We start from the raw sequence: 18,446 nt of genomic DNA on the forward strand, positions 1-18,446 counted from the left end.
ACAGGATTACGTTAAAACTATGACAGATGGACCATGGACGATGTATGATAATTATTTAACAGTTCAACTTTGGAGTTACTTTTCAACGTCGGAGAAGCATCCGTCTCAAATAATAGTTTGGGTTAGACCTCAAATTTACCCTACAAATATTATTCGAAGGCTTTGTTCCGCCGAATTGTGGATGCAATTGGTAGAGTAATCAAAGTTGACTACAATACTTAAGTTGGTGGCAGAGGAAAGTTTGCTTGTTTTGCCTTATTAGTTGATCTGAACAAGTCGTTAGTCCCGTGTATTGGTATTGATGGATTTATCCAAAAATTTGAGTACGAGAATTTGAATCAAATTTGTTTTGAATATGGGAGGTATGGTCATGCCAAGGAAAGTTGTTTGGAGAATATGAAACATACCAATGTTGATGTTCTTGAAAAACTGAAGGATAATGTTGTGCCACCAACTCCTACTATAGATTCCTGAGGAGCAGATCTCTATGGGCCGTGGATGATGGTGGTGAACCGTCGTCGTAGGATGAAACTGGATGCTGCGAATTAGGTCAGTTCATCTGGTAAGAGAGAGTGGGCTGGGTCGTCCTGTTATGCTATTCTAAATAAGATGGTTGATGGGGAGGAAACTAATGATACTCATGAGCATATTAATCAACAGGAGTTAGAGCTAAGTAATGAAGAAATCGTGGTAATTGGTGAGAATTCTAATGGACTAATTCAGGTTGAACCTCCTCGGAGTATCGAGAAGAACAAGGCTTACATGAAATCAAATCCTAGCTATAAATCCAAGAATCTTATTATAAGCTCGAAAGAATCCACGGTTGTTCCTTTGGTTGAGGGCCAGGCGACCAAAGTGGTAGTTGTGAATTCAAGGTTGCCTTCAGCTCCCATAAGGTGGTTTCTATCATCGAAAAAGGTTATAGAGATAAACTTCAGTTTGGGTCAGGGGTTAAGAAGCCTCACGTGGTGGTTAACAAGCCATTTAAAAATAATATTCGTAGTGGTCGTATGGTTAACAAATCTGCAGCTAGTGGTGACCCCAAGAGACCGGTTCTTACTGAATGGGTTCAAACAGTTACAAACCAACTCGTTCAAGTTGGAAATAATGTGGGATCAGATGGCACTGATAAAAAGGATGGGATGCGATGAGCTATTGAAAATGTCTTAGTCTCGGATTTCGATATGGGTGGTGAGGATGATCGTATGATTGATGCAGCGGACGACGTGGCTGATGATGACGAGGGACTAGTTGCTTATTAGTAAGTTGGTGGTTTGTTTATTTAGTTATCCCATGACTAGTCTTTTCTTTTGAAATTGTTAGGGTGCAGCAAGCTTGACTTTTAGAAGATATTGCAAGAACTTTTTTTAGAGAACACCATCCTTAAGGTGGTGGCCATTTTTGAACCTAGAATTAGTGGGTGGCGAGCTTCGAGAGTGATTGCGGATTTTGGTTTTCCTAATTCCTTTCGAATTGAGGCTCATGGTTTTAGTGGTGGTGTTTGAATTATGTGGGACTCTTCTATATCGTTGGAAATTACTCATATTTCCAATCAATTTGTTCATGGTCGCTTCTTGGAGTCAAGAAGTTCTTTATGGGTCTTTTTACTGCAGTGTATGCTAGCCCCAGTAATAGATTTCGTAGAAATTTGTGGACTCAAATCAGAATGCTTGATCTGGGGATTACGATCCTTGGCTCATTGAAGGTGATTTTAATGCTATTGCTAGATCCGAGGAGAGGAAATGAGTCTTAACATCATCATCTAGAGTCAGCAGAGATTTTGCTGATTTTATATGTGATTCTAGGTTGATTGCTTTAGGGTTTTAGCCCCTCCCCCTTTACATGGAGTAGAGGTAACCTCCACCAATGTTGGATCGAGTCTTAGCGAACAATAAATGGCTTAATACGTTTCCATATGCCACAATTTTCCACTTAGATCATTTGGGGTCGAATCATTGCCCCATCTTAATTAAGAAGCCACATAATTCTCATAATTTGGTTGATCGCCCGTTTAGATATATTGTGGCTTGGAATGATCATCCTCAGTTTCATGAATTTCTGCGGTCGGTTTGATGCTCTGATAATGATTTGGGTTCGAACTTTGCTTCTTTTACCTCGAAGGTGCAGATTTGGAATATCAAAATTTGTGGTCACATTGGTAAGAAGAAGAAATGATTGCTGGCTCGACTTAGGGGTATTGATAGGGCTTTACAATCTGCACATTCAGATGGCTTAATTGAGTTGAAGGAGTTTCGCATGATGAACTAGAAACGGTCCAGGAGCAAGAGGAAATACTTTGGAGGCAAAAAGGCTTGTTCCAAATGAGTCGTCTTTGGTGACAGAAATACAAAATTTCATGCGTCCACGATGGCTCAACATCGAAGAAATAGGATCTTGTCTTTAAAGAATGAGGATGGGGATTGGTGCTCGGATCAAATAGACTTACAAAATTGTGAGGTGAATTTCTTTCAAAGTATGAGTACAAAAGAAGGTTCCTAAGTGTTTCACCTTTGATTTTGGGAAACATGTGTTGTACGGTCACACATGAGGAAATCAAGAATGTCATATTTGACATAGCACCCTAGAAAGCTCCTAGTATTGATGGTATTCATGCTGTGTTTTTTCTAAAAAATTGGACTATTGTGGGATCTTCGGTTAGCAAGTATATATGCGAGATTCTTAACAAATATTGTTGGTATAATGAATTAAATCGAATGGTGTTGGTGTCTTATTTTCGAAGGGGGAGAAATCGGAAGGAATTCATCAGTTTCCACCAATAAGTCTTTGTATCACCAAAATTTTAGTGTATCATTTGAAAGCTGCTTTACCAATCCTAGTTGATGAAAATCAAACTAGCTTCGTTCCAAGGAGATTTATTACTGACAACATATTATAACTCAAGAGGTGATCCACTCTATGAAGGGGAAAAGTTGTAAAGGGTTGGATGGCGATAAGAATTGATTTGGAGAAGGCTTATGACCGTCTTGAATGGAGCTTTATCTAGGACACATTAATTGATATTGGTCTTTCAGAGCGGTTTCGTCAAATTATTATGCGATGTATTACGTCTGTCAGCACCCAAATCTTATGGAATGGATCTTTGACAGAGCTCTTATGTCCAACGAGAGGTATGCGCCAAGGTGATCATTTGTAACAGTATTTATTTGTCCTCTATATGGAATGACTGGCCCAAACGATTCAAGCAGAAATGTTTTCAGTCATATAGCGGCGTTTTTAAGCACCGTGTGACGAAACAAAAACGCCGTAAAAAAGCGCTACTAAAACCAACGCCACAAAAGGTAGCGGCGTTTGTTGTCCACAAACGCCGCTAAAGTTTATGATATTTAGCAGCGTTGTTGAGAAACCCCGTTATATATCTTTTCTTTTGTGGTGTTTGTAAAAAATGCCACTAAATGTTCTGACATATAGTGCCGTTTGTTCCCAAAAATGTTGGTAAAGGTAATGACATATAGCGGCGTTTGTGAATGTAAAACGCCGCTATTGACTATTGCTATAGTGGCGTTTTCTGTATAAACGCTGCAAAAGATCTAGAACTTTAGTGGCATTTTTTTTCTAAAATGTCGATATTGAGTATGTATTTAGTGACATTTTTTTATACAAATGCCACTAATTAAAACTGATTTTCCAGATGTTGTTTTCTGCTCTTTTGTTACCCAAATTTAATTTTTTAACATGTAGCATTATCCAATTGACATCCATAACAACAAACTTGAAATACATAACAACCAACTTGAACTCTATAATAATAAATCAAAGTTTACATTAACATAAAATATAATGTAGTTCAACATTGTTAACTAGAATAAACAAAGCATATATCTAAAATAACACCTAAGATGGTGGACTCTGGAGTTGATTTTTTCGTATCATCTGCATCATAGCTTGAAGCCAATTTTCAAAGCCTTCACATTTCTCCTGATATGCTGCTTCTATCTCTGCTTCCCTCGTTTCATTTTCAGTTTTCATTTGAGAAACTTTTTGATCCATTTCTGCCAATTGTTGTTTTAAATGACTAACTTCTAATTGGGAAGATTGATCCATTTTTCAATGAGTTCAATAGCGAGTGATCGAGCTACTTCGCCTACTGCAGTGTCGCATCAATTGATGTGTGTTAAGGCTTAGCTCTAGATGAGAGCCTTATAATAATAATGAGATAATAAAATTAATTGTGTGATAACCATAAAAACCTTATGAGGTAAGATTCCATAAGACTTATACCTTTGTGTGTCGCTCGGGAAACGGTGAGGACACCCGAGTTACTTTAGCAGTAAGATAGTCGTCTTGTGTGCATAGAATATCCATATATATCCAAGTCAGTGCAAGATGCACTTTAGTCGCTAGTTGAACATGGTACTGATGCTATGTGACCTAGACATGTTCTGAGTACTCAAGAGGAGTAGACTAGCCAAGCAAGGTGTCCATGCTGTGTGACCCAAACCTAGCTTAAGGTATTGGGAGGTGTCAATGCTATGCGACCCGAACCTCGCCTGAGATACTTGAGAGATACTGATGCTGTGTGACCCAAGTCTACCCAAGGTACTCTATTAAGCAGATAGAGGTGTGAGTTCCGTGATGCTTTGTGACCCCGAGCTACACCACAATGCTTATTTATTGTTGAGTGATAGTAACGGCGTCTCTGTGATATCGGGTACCATCATTGTGTTTGACATGGTGATGCATTATAGAATGATAATAAGGTTAGAGACTTAGTACTTGCATACTCATGGTGGAGCCCTTAGCGAAGACTAAGGGAAGCATGAGACTAAGGGAAGCATGAGACATAGACTCGAGAGATAGAACTGGAGGACCTTACGTAGGTAGCTCTGAATGTAATCATTCTTGTACCTACTGCTTAGTACTATGTCTCTAGCATGCTTTAGTTTATGGAATTCTTATGCTGCCCTAGATTAGCGATTATACTGCTAAGCTTTGTAATCTCAGCCTTCGGATGTTTTCCATTGGCAGGTCTGTAGCTTAAGCAGTTCGTGGAGCATCGTCGTTGTAGGACTTCCAGCATTTTCGATAGAGTATTGTATTGTTTCTTTAGTGAGCATGTGTATTCATAGAACCTTACTTATGTATTTCAATTGTAAACTTCAAGATGTATTATTTGATTTTAAATCATGTGTCAGGGAGCTCCGGTTTTGTAAAATGTTTTTATAACAATTATTTATGTTTTATTATAATATCATTCAATACATTTGGAAATAAAATGAACATGTTTTGAGGATCAGGGGTTGTCTCGACATCCTAGTGGGCACTTTAGGCCCAATTGAGTTTAGGGTGTTACACTTAATTTTAGTAATCTCACGTTTTATCTTTATAACTGGGACCTCTAATTTTTAATCCTATTTTTTATATTTATAATTGAGGCTCCTATATTTTCAACCAACCTTTTACCTTTGTAATTGAGGTTTATAATTTTTTTAATCTCACTTTCTACCTTTATAATTGAGGCCCCTATTTTTGTAATCTCACTGTTTATCTTTATAATTGGGGCTCCAAATTTTTTAATCTCACCGTTTATTTTTATAATATAGGCTAGTAATTTTTTCAATCTCTCCTTTTACATTTATAATTGAGGCCACTAGTTTTTAATCTTACTTTTTACCCTTATAATTGATGCCCTTAATTTTTTTTCAATCTTACTTTTTACTTTTATAATTTAGACTCTTAATTTAATCATTTTTCTGCGATTTATTAATGTAATATTAAATTAATTGTTTAATATAATAAAATATACTTTCGTTTTATAATGATCTATTTTTTTTAGTTCGCTCATGTCCAGAAAATGTCCGAGATGGCTTTGGCTCTAATGACTTGGTAAAATTCTTATGGATACAAATAAAAGCCATTAGTTTTATTAAAAAAAAGGAAAAAAATTCAAAATTACAATGAATGTGGGTATCTATAAGCCTAAACCAAATACATAATTAAGATATTTTTCTATAACTATCACACAAAAAACTAATCACTTAGATCATATAAGGACAATAGAAGGAAAATGTTATAAACTCGTCTAAAAGAACTCGAACAAAAATATTAATACGAATAGATCTAACTAAATCGATAAACGAACCAAAACAACGGATGAAACTATTGAAAGACCATCGAAAATCGTAAATCAAAGTCGAGTGTCGTGAGAGAATTATCTCAAACACAAACACATATTTAAATCCAATATGATGATCCAAAGCATGAAAAATCAATATAATTACAAATAATTGTTATCTTAATTAATCAAGGTGATGTCAAATTCAACCATAAAAAAATAAACGAAAAGAATAATAAAAATTAATAAAAAACTGAAAGTGTATAATTTATTACAAAAATAAATATAAATAAAGCAAAGATTATTGACAGCCGACAACCACTACTGAGCTGGTGCTGCCGCCCGTTAACGAAGAGAGAGCGAAGAGTGCAAATGAGCGACGCTGGAAATTGAAGGGTGGGGGGGGGGGGGGAACAACAATGAAAAAAAGATCATCATTTCTTAGTAATGTTGAATTAGGGTTTTTTGGCGCCTATTATTTTGTCACCTCATATTTAACTACCTTAACCACTTACTTGAATAAAGTAATACTGTAAGTACCCGAACACCAAAACCAGTTTTTATAAGTTAACCTAGCGCTTACTTTTCAATTTCTCTGTCCGTCGCTTGACCCTATTACGATACCAACTTTAGTACTCATCGTGGTCGTCGATATTTTTTTTTATCATGTTTCTTTGTTTCTTTTTATTTTTAATAACTTTATTTTTATAATACAATTTCTTCTTCTTTCAATACGTTTTTCATTTTCTTTTTCAGTTGTTTGTCATTTATTTTCTTCATAGTTGGATCTGACATCGTCTCGATCAATCAAAACAACGTTCATTTGTTATCCCACTGATCTTCCATGCTTTGTACCATCGAATTGGATTTAGACACATAACATGTGATCGTAGATAATTATCTCACGATGCTTGACTTTGATTTGTGTTTTATCGGTGATTTTTCAATAGTTTAATCCCATGTTATGGTTTGTTTGTCATACTTGTCCAATTTGTTTTTATCTACTTTTTGTTCGAGTTTTATGGATGAAATTTTTATCGGTGATCATAGAGTTTTTATTGGATGGGATTTGTTCGAGTTTTTTGGATGGGATTTTCACTAAACATAATAACATTAGCTTTCTTTGTCACTGAATTTTACTTTCTCTCCTATTTTGATCACTCCGTCATTAAATAGTTAACGACATTAAAAATGACACCGTTTAAAAAAATAAAATTTACACCAAAATGACTTCATTTTACATCTATATACCAGCCCAGTTAACACCATTAATTATTTAACGGTCAGTGACCAAAAAAACCTAATATATTAAGTTGAGTGAGGGAAAAAAATTTAAAGTATAGTGAGTTAAATAGGAAAGAAAGTTAAGTTCAATAACTAAGTTTATAATTTACCCGAAGTAGGGATATGAAAAAAATCGATTAGATCAATTTGATTCATTTTTTAATTTGAGGATTTATATATTCATTTTTTTAGTTTCTAAACGATGATCAAATATCCGATAACAAATGGAAAATTAAATTAGATATATATCGACTAAATTTTAAAATCATATAATAAAAATTATGATAAAAATAGGATTTTGAAGTATAGACAATAGGAGTGTTAAAAACTACTCCATCATGATGATTTAGCCTGTCAACCCACTACCCAATTTAAAATTATTAAGTATTTATAGTGAAAGTATCAAGAATTTTAAGTTGGGTACTCGGTGTTTTTTTCGAAAAATCACCGGTGATCGGTATATTTACCGATCTAACACCGGTCAGATTATATTTCCCGATCTAACACCCATAGCAGTAAAGCGCGTCCCCTGTCCCGCGCTATATGTTGATTTGGCGTCACGTGGGGTATAGCGCGCCCCTTGTACCGCGCTATACGCTAGCATGGGTTACACGCGTGTATAGCGCCCCCCTGATCCGCGCTATACGTCACGTAAGGGTATAGCGCGGATCAGGGGCCGCGCTATACGCCATGTACCAGAATTATATTTAACGCGGTCTCTGGTCCGTGCTATATCTTTTATGAATAATTACATATAGCGCGGTGCATGTACCGCGCCTTATATGGTTATATATACCCTCCTCTGCCGGTTAAGTTTCTCACATCTCCTGGCATCTCTCCTCTCAACTTATAAATTAATACAACAATTTCGTCAACGAGTAATATTTTAGGCAATATTCTCATATTTGATTTAGAAGTTCGTGCGATTTTTTGTTATAAGGTAATTTTGTTATAATTTTTTAATTATACTTATTGTTTATTATCATTATTTGAAAAAATATTATACTAATTATTTTCAATTAATTTTTATGTTTGTAATATTGAAAAGCGGTAGCATACGTCGAAATAGTTTTTCGGTGCAGTAATAATATAATATTATATTATTTATATTATTTACGTTGATGTGTAAAATATTTATTGTGTTATATTTTCGTTCATATATAATTTATTTAATCAGGTTTGTTTCAATTATTTTTTTTGCAGATATAATATTGCCACACTTTTAAACTCAAAGAATGACACGACTTTCAACTATTGTTTATTATGATGGTGAAATTCGAGAAGATGAAATCGGCGTTGTTTTCATATCAAATGAGCGTGTTAAAATATCATTCAAGAAAAACATAACTCTTGAGGAGCTGATAACGAAGATTTTGATGAAGATTCATGTTGGAAGTAGTAGAAGAATATCGTCGTTGCAGTACAGATTTCCAACATCATTGTTGCCATTAACTTATACAGCTTTCGAACTTTCGAACAATGATTATGTTCAAATTATGGTTGAAGCTCAAAGTAATTATTCAGACGCCGCTATTAAGATGTATGCACATTTCGTTCAAGTTCGTGTTGTTCGGGGTCAATCATTAAGCTCCCACTATGGGCTGGCTGAACAAGTTGACAGCCCTACTACAGTAATGTGTAATGATTTTAATGCCATAATGGGGAGACATTCATCCGCAACTCCTTATGATATGTACCGAGGTGGGTCCACGAACAATCCGTATGGCAACGCCGCGTCCAGTTCAAGGGGAAGACATTCATCTGCAAATTTCTTTGACCTTAATATGGAGATGTCATCGATGCAACAATCTTTGCAGTTTCCATTTGACACGATGGCTTCAAGCTCCAGGGGGAGGCATTCAACTGCGAGCTTTTTCTATCTCAATGTCGATATGCCTTCTAGTTCAAGGGGAAGACATGCAAGTAGTAGGTTCTTCGACCTAAATATGGAGCGCATGGAGGAACCATCATCTCCACTAGAAGAACCGCTTCGTGAGCCTGGTGCGGATGGTGCTGAGACTGGACTATTCATTCACCCAGAATCACCGTAATTCAACTCCGATGATGATGATGTAGATGAAGTTCCAGGAAATGTGACACAATCTGACCCTCCTGCACACATGTATGAAGCTGATTATGGTGCAATGTACAGGCCAGAATTTGCGGATATGCCTCATCTCGGTGACTATGGATATTACTCATCAATAAATAATGGTGAGTTATCTTTAGGCATGGAGTTTTCAAGCAAAGAAGAAGCGATGATGGCTATCAAAAATTACAATATCCGTAATTTTTTTCAGTCCAGAGTCAACCGATCGACGACTAAAAAATATGTATGCTATTGTGCCCGACGCGAAAACGGATGCAATTGGATGGTTCGCGTATCGAAAATGAAGAGAAAAAGCAACATATGGGAATTAACAGTATACAACGGTCCTCACACATGTTGTGCTGGAGGGGTCAACCAAGATCATCCCAACTTGGACTCTGAAATAATATGCCAAGCCATTATTCCCATGGTAAAAGCAAGCTCTCATATAGCTGTTGCAGTGTTGATTTCATCTATACAATCGCAGTATGGGTACACTGTCTCCTATAAAAAAGCTTGTTTGGCAAAATAAAATGCCATTGTCAAACTTCATGGCGAATGGGATGCATCTTACAACGAGTTTCCAGGTTGGTTTAGGCTGGTGCGGACGTTGAATCCTGAGACAATTGTGGACTTTAAAACCTCCTATGCATACCATAATGATCGAGTTCTTCGCGATCGAAGCTAAATCTACCGGGTTTTTTGGAGTTACCCACAATGCGTTAATGCTGCCAAATACTGCAAGCCTGTGGTCCAGATCGACGGGACTTTCTTGTATGGAAAATACAAGCAAGTTTTATTATTGACAGTTGTCCAAGATGGCAATCGTAACATTCTTCTAGTTGGTTTTTCTCTTGTCGAAGGAGAAGATACATATTCTTAGGCTTTTTTCCTCCGAAATTTACGTGCACATGTTATCACGAGGGAAAACATCTGTGTCATTTCAGATCGCGGAGCTGGGATTAAAGCAGCAATGGAGTCTTTGGGTCCAATGTGGCAACCACCCTTTGTCCAACATAGGTATTGTCTCCGACACATTGCTGCAAACTATCATGGAAGGTACAAGAAGAATGATGAGCGTCAATTAATTGTGCGCATGGGTAAGTGAAAACAAGTTAGTAAGTTATACATTTTTTGATCATTTTAATTTTGCAAAGAAAACAAGTTAGTAAGTTATACATTTTTTGATCAGGTTACGAACTACTTCCTCGAACGTTTGAATCAATGCTTCAAGATTTGCGGGCGAAGAACAAGGAAGGATACGATTACATCAGCCTCATCGATAAAGAAATGTGGACGAACGCATATGATGGTGGATATCGATATGGACACATGACCACCAACTTGGCTGAGGTAATCAATTCAACCTTAAAGGGTGCACGTCACTTACCTGTAGCGGCTTTGGTAAAAACTATATATTTTCGTTTGGGGGCTCTTTTTGCGAAGCTCGGGGGACAAGTTCAAACCTGGATGTAAGGCGGTCATATCTATCACCCTAGATTAGTTGCAGATCTACAGAAAAAAATTGATGCATCAAATGGAATGTCTGTAACAAGCTTCTCTAGAAGGTATGAAATATTTCGTGTCACAGAGTTGCCACGAACTCTTCAAAGGATTGAAGATGTGTCGTTAAGAGTAAATCTAAGGGACAGAACGTGCGACTGCGGGTTTTTTCAAGCTCTGAAGTATCCATGCTCTCATGTGATAGCAGCTTGCTCGCACACACGTCAATACTATAACCATTTTGTGGATCCCATATACCTACTATCTGAAGTTTTTAAGGTATATGAATTTGAGTTTCCCCCATAGGTAATGACAAAGACCCTGATGAGATTTAAGATTGGCTTCCGATTGTACCAAATCCAAGTTTATTGAGGGAGCGTGGTCGTCCAAAAATCCAATCGAATTCATTGCGATATGGATATTCGAGAAAGATCTAGACAAGACAGAAGATGTGGGCATTGTAGAAACCCAGAACACACGAGAAAAACATGTCCACTTCTGTTGTCATCAAGTAACAATTGATGAGGAAATGATGTATTTGTTTATCAAATAATAATTCTTGTACTTTAATTTGCATTTACTTCAAGTTAATGATAACCAAATTGGTATTTGAATATAATTTTAAATACAACAAACTTACAATAAGTATTAAATGATAACCAAATTACAATAACTGATATTAAATGGTAATAAACAAAATTAACTGAAATACATTAAAAAAAAGTCCAACAAATTTAACAAAATAAAGTAAGTATTAAATGAGAAATAGTAAAAAAATTTCAATTTAACAAAATAAAGTAAATACAAATATAATAAAAAAAAATCTATCGATGCCTGCGACGCGAATGTGTTCCGCAGGGCGGTGGCTATCGGTCTTGAGGAAGATTTCTTCGTATCACTGGTTCTGACTCCTCACTGTCATCATCATCACCATCGTCGTCATTGTCGTCGTCGTCTTGAGCAGATACATTAGGTTGATGAGGAGCTGATGACGATGAAGCACCTCCATAGAATAAGGACCCTGGAGGTATGTGACTGACTATCCCACCGGCCTGCGAAAATTGGGAAAACCTAGACATCGTTGAATGTGAAAACTGTACAGGAGGTGTCTGTGCTGCGGTCATGGGTGATGAGGCTGAACTCACCAAATATCCAGCATATGAACCCCAAGTTGGATCTGCAAACATAGACCCATAATAGCCTCCAGGAGGGGTCATCTGTGACGGTGGCGGCGGGGGGGGGGGTCATAAAACCAGGTGAAGGCGGAGGCGGCGACATCTGGTAATGGAAAGGCGATGGCGGCATCATATATGGCTGCGGCATCATAAATGGCTGCGGTGAAGGTCCTGCTGGTGCAGCTAAGGATGAATCGGAAGCACCTGCTCTCCGTCCACGAGTCGGGAGACGATGGTGCTGTGTCGGGAAGCAGCATCATCGGCTCACCATAATAACGGTTTCCCATTACTGTTGAACCACTCATAATAACTGTCAGGATACATCAAGAAGTCAGTAAAAATGGGCTCTCTACGGGGAAGGCACCGATGTCGATCCTCCCACAACACGACCCACTCATATTGCCTCACCAACCAATCTGTATCTGTCTTGCCACGTCTATCTAAGCTATGCAACTCGTCCATATTGCGAGGTGCTTCCGGAATTGGTTGAAAACAACCAAACTGTCGGAGCACGCGATCAGTAGAGTGACACTCGACAATCGCATAACAGATCAGAGAGACTATCGCCATCCAAACATCTGATGGACCCCTCAACTCAGGTGGGATCACCGCCCTCACATCATCAGTAAAATATGGCACCCATTCAAACTAAAATAAATAATATATAAATTTTATCAAAATAATAATCTAATTATATAACTATAATCTAAAATCGATTTTTAAACATTAAAATTCATACCTGTGTGCCAGCCTTCTAATCGATTAACACCCTAATTTTTTCTAAATCATCAGGTAGCTCCTGATGATTTTTCCTATCAGTAGACCACCTATTCAAGGAAAAAAATTTATTATACGCTGTATAAAATTATTAACAAAATTAGTTTTATAATTACCTCAGAAGTAGTGGAAATACGAATGTGTTCTTCACAACGATACATAAAAAGGGCAATCGATACCATGCCCAAGACTGCAGTAATAGGAGACATCCGCCGATAGCATTACGCCTGTAGTCAGTGGCTCCACACATCTCCCTGCACAACAAAGCCAAAACTATCGAGCCCCAATTGAATGATCCGGCGAGACGAAAGTCGTTAAGATGTCGCAACCACATACAGTGAACTAGGTTGTACGATTTGTCCGGCATCGGCAACCCTCCTATCAACTGCAATATGCATGCCCGTGCATATATCTTAACCTCATCCTTAGATACGTCTGCGCTCAACTCCCGAAAATTGGCATCTAACCAATTTAACGATATCCTACCTCCGATAAAACTTTCCGGGACACGTCCTAGATTATCTCGGCACAAAGTAGTCCAAGAACCAGAAGCTATCCATGATATCACATCTCCATCCACTGGAAGCCCCAAATATATATAAACATCCCCAAGCGTGATCGTGCACTCTCCGCACGGAAGATGGAATGTGTGGGTCTCCGGCCTCCACCGCTCTACTAAGGCAGAAATAAGGTCTGGTTCTATCTTACAGTGACCCTGATATCTACCTATGTAAACAAATCCAACCTCTACTAAATACGGCAAGACACGGCTAGGTATCACTAACTTAAGATTCCTAATAAAAGGATCTAATACACAGTCATTCTCCTAAAAATAAATAATTACAAAAATTAATTCTTAATCTAATAATCATGCATTAAATAAATCAACTAATTATTACTAATAATTTAAATTAAATTAAAATGTTAAAATGTTATCGTATCTGCAAAGTGTCGAGATATATGATTTTCATCCAAGCGAAGTAGACTGTCTTCCATTATATATCTGCAAAAAAATTATATTAGTAAAATATTAAATAAAGTAAAATACTTAAATAAATTAAATACATAATATTAAAAATATTATAAAATATACCTTAAACATAGAGAGTATTTGAGAGAAATTGAGAAAATTTGAGAGAATTTGGTGTGATGAAAGTGATTGAGGATGGGGGTATTTATATGGAGGATTAGGGTGTGAACGGGTGGGTAATTAAAGGTATAACGTCCCCTTGTACCGTGTTATACCCCACGTGTCAGATAACCAGGTATAGCACGGCCCCTGATCCGCTCTATACCCCATACATGGCGTATAGCGCAGATCAGGGGGCGCGCTATACACACGTGTAACCCATGTCAGCGTATAGCGCGGTACAGGGGGGCGCTATACCCCACGTGGCGCCAAATCAACATATAGCGCGGGGCAGGGGCGTGCTTTACTGCTACGGGTGTTAAATCGGGAAATATAATCTGACCGGTGTTAGATCGGTAAATATACCGATCACCGGTGATTTTTTGGGAAAAACACCTGGATACTCTGCCCTATTATTTTTAACGGATTTATAAATCAAACTTGTGTCATAAAATAATGCTTAGACGAGTATCCATCAATCCGAAATCTGATTTTTATATATATTTTGTTTTTATTTTATACTGATTTCTAATCACTAAATTATTTTGTCCTAATATTTTAAATTTATAAAACTTTAAACTATTTTACTATAATATTTTAAATTCTTAATTTTTTAAAATTATTTTAACCTTAATATTTTAAATTATTTTTTAATTATTTATTTTAACTTTAAAATATTTAAGTTTTTTTATATTTCTTTATTTTATTTTTAATAATATTTATCATTTAATAATGTAATCTAAATTTTTAAATTTTATGTGTGGATTATATATTATAATTTTTCATATTTTATATTTTTAGGGGAATTTTTTTTAAAATAATATAATTTAAATAAAATAAAATTAAATATATGAATAAGATACCCATAATGTCACAACCCGATTTCGGGGCTAAAATTTTACTTGTTATAGTAAGAGCTTTAAATCTCTTAGAAGTTTTCTTCTTGAAATTACAATAGATGTATGAGGCTAAATTGAAATGAATTAAAGTTTTGAATTTAAATTAGAAAGGGGAGTGTGAATATTAGGGACTGAGTTAAAAAAATTAAAATAAGTTGAGGTGTAAATTGCCCATTTATATTGGATGTAATAGAAATAACTAGAAGAAAAAATATTTAAGGTATGTTAGGCTTGAACCCACAACCTTATACTTTTCAACAATTAAAGTTTTAACCAATTATATTATGTAATAACCCACTTATTGAATCAAGGACTTTATTGAAAAGATTTAGAAATGGAGGATTTAAGTGATTAAATGATAAAAGGTGGGTAAATGATTGGAATAGTATTTTAGACTAGATTGTAACTATAGATGAATAAAAAGGGCATTTTAGTCCTTTAAAGGGGAAATAAATTTAATGATTTTTTTATTTAAGTATTTAAGTAAGTAAAAGGGGAAGAATAGGAGAAAAAGCTTCATTTCTTTCTTCTTCTTCTTTCACGTGGTCAAGCTTTCCTCCATAGCTTCAAAGGTAAGTTTTGATTAATCGGTTTTTCATTTTGATCGTGGGTTATTTTTACAACCTTAAGTGATATAGAAGCAATGAATGATTAATTGAGATTAAAATCATGAAAAGAATGAAATATTAGAGATTTTAGAAAATGGGTTTTGAAATGATACGTTATTATATTGGTGTTTATTGAGGTTTACTGGTAGATTTGACTTGCCAAAGAGGTAAATGAGATATTAGAAGTATTAGATGGGATAAAGAACATATTAGAAAAAGTGGTTTGATTCTTATAATTTAATTTTCTTGAATTATTTTAGATGTTCTAAGATGCTAAATGAAGAAAATTTAGTATGAATAGTTAAGGAAGAGTTTAATAGTATTATAGGGGGTAAATATAATGAGAATTGACCATATTGGGTTGAAAATCGAGTTGAAAACTGGAAATTCTGGGCAATGGTATTGTTAATGCTAAGAACAATACCGATACTATAGGCTAAAATGAGATAAATTAGATGAGTAATACTGATACTGATTCAATTAGTATTGATACTGATGAAGTAGTATCGATATCATGATTAGGGGTATCGATACCGGTAGGGGTATCTGTACCATAGTAGGGTGGTAACGATACCATGGTAAGGGTATCGATACCAGGCAACATCGAACCTATTTTTGGTATCGATACCCGAAGGGTGTATCGGTACCATAGTATAGAAGTATCGGTACTAGGGTAGTAGTATCGATACTATAGAGCCAGAAATGTTAAAATATGCTGATATTGGTATAGAAAGTTAATGATATGTTCTTTTGAGTATTGTTTAAGTATAATGGTTAGGAAATATTCTAATATTGGGTATGATATATGTTTTTATGGATGCTTAAGTAAATCGAAACCAAGCTCCCAAAATAAGCAAAACTAAGGGCAAAGGCAAAGTACTAGAGTAATTAGCCTTACCTTTTGGATACATAACAAGGTTAGTCAGGTGAGTGCATTTATGTGTACATTAAGAGTTATAAAGATATATTGTTAATATATATATATATATATATTGCATTGATATATCAATACTATGTGTACTAAAGACACTTCATGTGCATATTTATGGAATTCATCATGAGTTGAAGAATCACCGTACATGTACTTTGTGTGCATATTCACAGAATTCATCATGAGTTGATGAATAACCGTACAAACACTTCGTGTGCATATTCACGAAATTCATCATGAGTTGACGAATCATCGTACAGGCACTTCGTGTGCATATTCACGAAATTTATCATGAGTTGATGAATCACCGTATAGGCACTTCGTGTGCATATTCACAGAATTCATCATGAGTTGATGAATCACCGTACAGGCACTTCGTGTGCATATTCACGGAATTCATCATGAGTTGATGAATCACTGTACAGGCACTTCGTGTGAATATTCACAGAATTCATCATGAGTTGATGGAGCACCTTACAGGCACTTCGTGTACATATTCACATAATTCATAATGAGTTGATGAATTACTGTACAGGCACTTCGTGTGCATATTCACGAAATTCATCATGAGTTGATGAATCATCGTACAGGCACTTCGTGTGCATATTCACGCAATTCATCATGAGTTGATGAATTACTGAACAGGCACTTCGTGTGCATATTCACGAAATTCATCATGAGTTGATGAATTCCCGTATAGGCACTAATTATGCATTCTAATAAATGAACATGAATAGAAAGGGGGTAAAGGACCATAATAACACTAATGGTGCAAAGTTATAAGGTTTACAATAAATTGTAAAGAGTTACTATATATTTGAATTGTTACCTTATATTATGTTTATAAGTTGATTATGATTATGTATGCCTCACTAAGTAATACTTAATGTGTGTTCATTTCACGTGTAGGTTGAATACTAGCTGAGTAAGGAGATCATCAGACATCCAGTCAGAGTCGCCCAATCAGTAACAGTTTGACATATATGTCTACTTTTGATATATTTTAGTTTGCAAGTAATAGGTTTAGTAAAAACGCTCTGTAAAACCTTTTAATTGAACACTGTAAAGCGGTAAATTGTGGAACATCTCTTTTTATGTGTATATGTAAGTTAATGCATGTTTTACTTATATATAAATTATAATAGTTTTATAAAATGAAACAAAATTGAACATATTTTCAAATGGGAAACTATTTTAAAAGTGATGTGACATCTGTAGCTCATATACGTAAATGTATACGGGAGATGAGTGTTACATATTAGGTCACTATTGTGTTAAACAGTGGTAACATTAATATAAGGTCTCTATCAACTCAAATTATTGTATAGAGTTCTTGACCTATCATCTTTTCCAAAATTTAGTCATTTTCCATTTCACTGCCAAACTCCATCACCATTCGTTCGTAATCGTCATCGACAATGCTAACAGGATCATCTCCTCACTCCGACCAAAACCTCTCCATTCACTCTTCGAGAAACTCCTCCGACCGTCGTAAGATTCGCCTTGAGTAGTTATCGAAAAATTATGTTGTCCTTAACTTTTTTCGTCGATTTGTCGTCGATGAGCCGACAATGTTTGACACCACCGATACCAATAAGCACCTCTCGTCTTTTTGAGTCAACCGATATAGTCACCTTTATCACCACCATCATCGTTGAAGAGATCGAAGCAAAGAGGTTTTTCCTATTCATAAATGCTCTTCTCCACCGTTCACCGGGGTGAATCGAACTTGGCAAAGGTCTTAAAACATCATCGTCGTCGATTCTGGAAAGTTTGGTTGTCTTCCGACCATTGGAGATGCCCTATGTGTCGCCACCTACGTGTGGGCTTTGGTTTTCTCTGCTTGGGAAAACTTCTGGAAACTGGTCTGAATCGGTCTGAGTCGAGCTGCCTGCAGCCATTTAGTAGGACCTAGCCATTAAGTCGAGCCGTGAGTAAAGCCAAGTCGTTTAGTCGAGCTGAGCCAAACTGTTGACTA

The sequence above is a fragment of the Hibiscus syriacus genome, unplaced genomic scaffold, assembly GCF_006381635.1.
Source record: "Hibiscus syriacus cultivar Baekdansim isolate YM2019G1 unplaced genomic scaffold, ASM638163v2 tig00109971_pilon, whole genome shotgun sequence".
Taxonomy (NCBI): Eukaryota; Viridiplantae; Streptophyta; class Magnoliopsida; order Malvales; family Malvaceae; genus Hibiscus; species Hibiscus syriacus.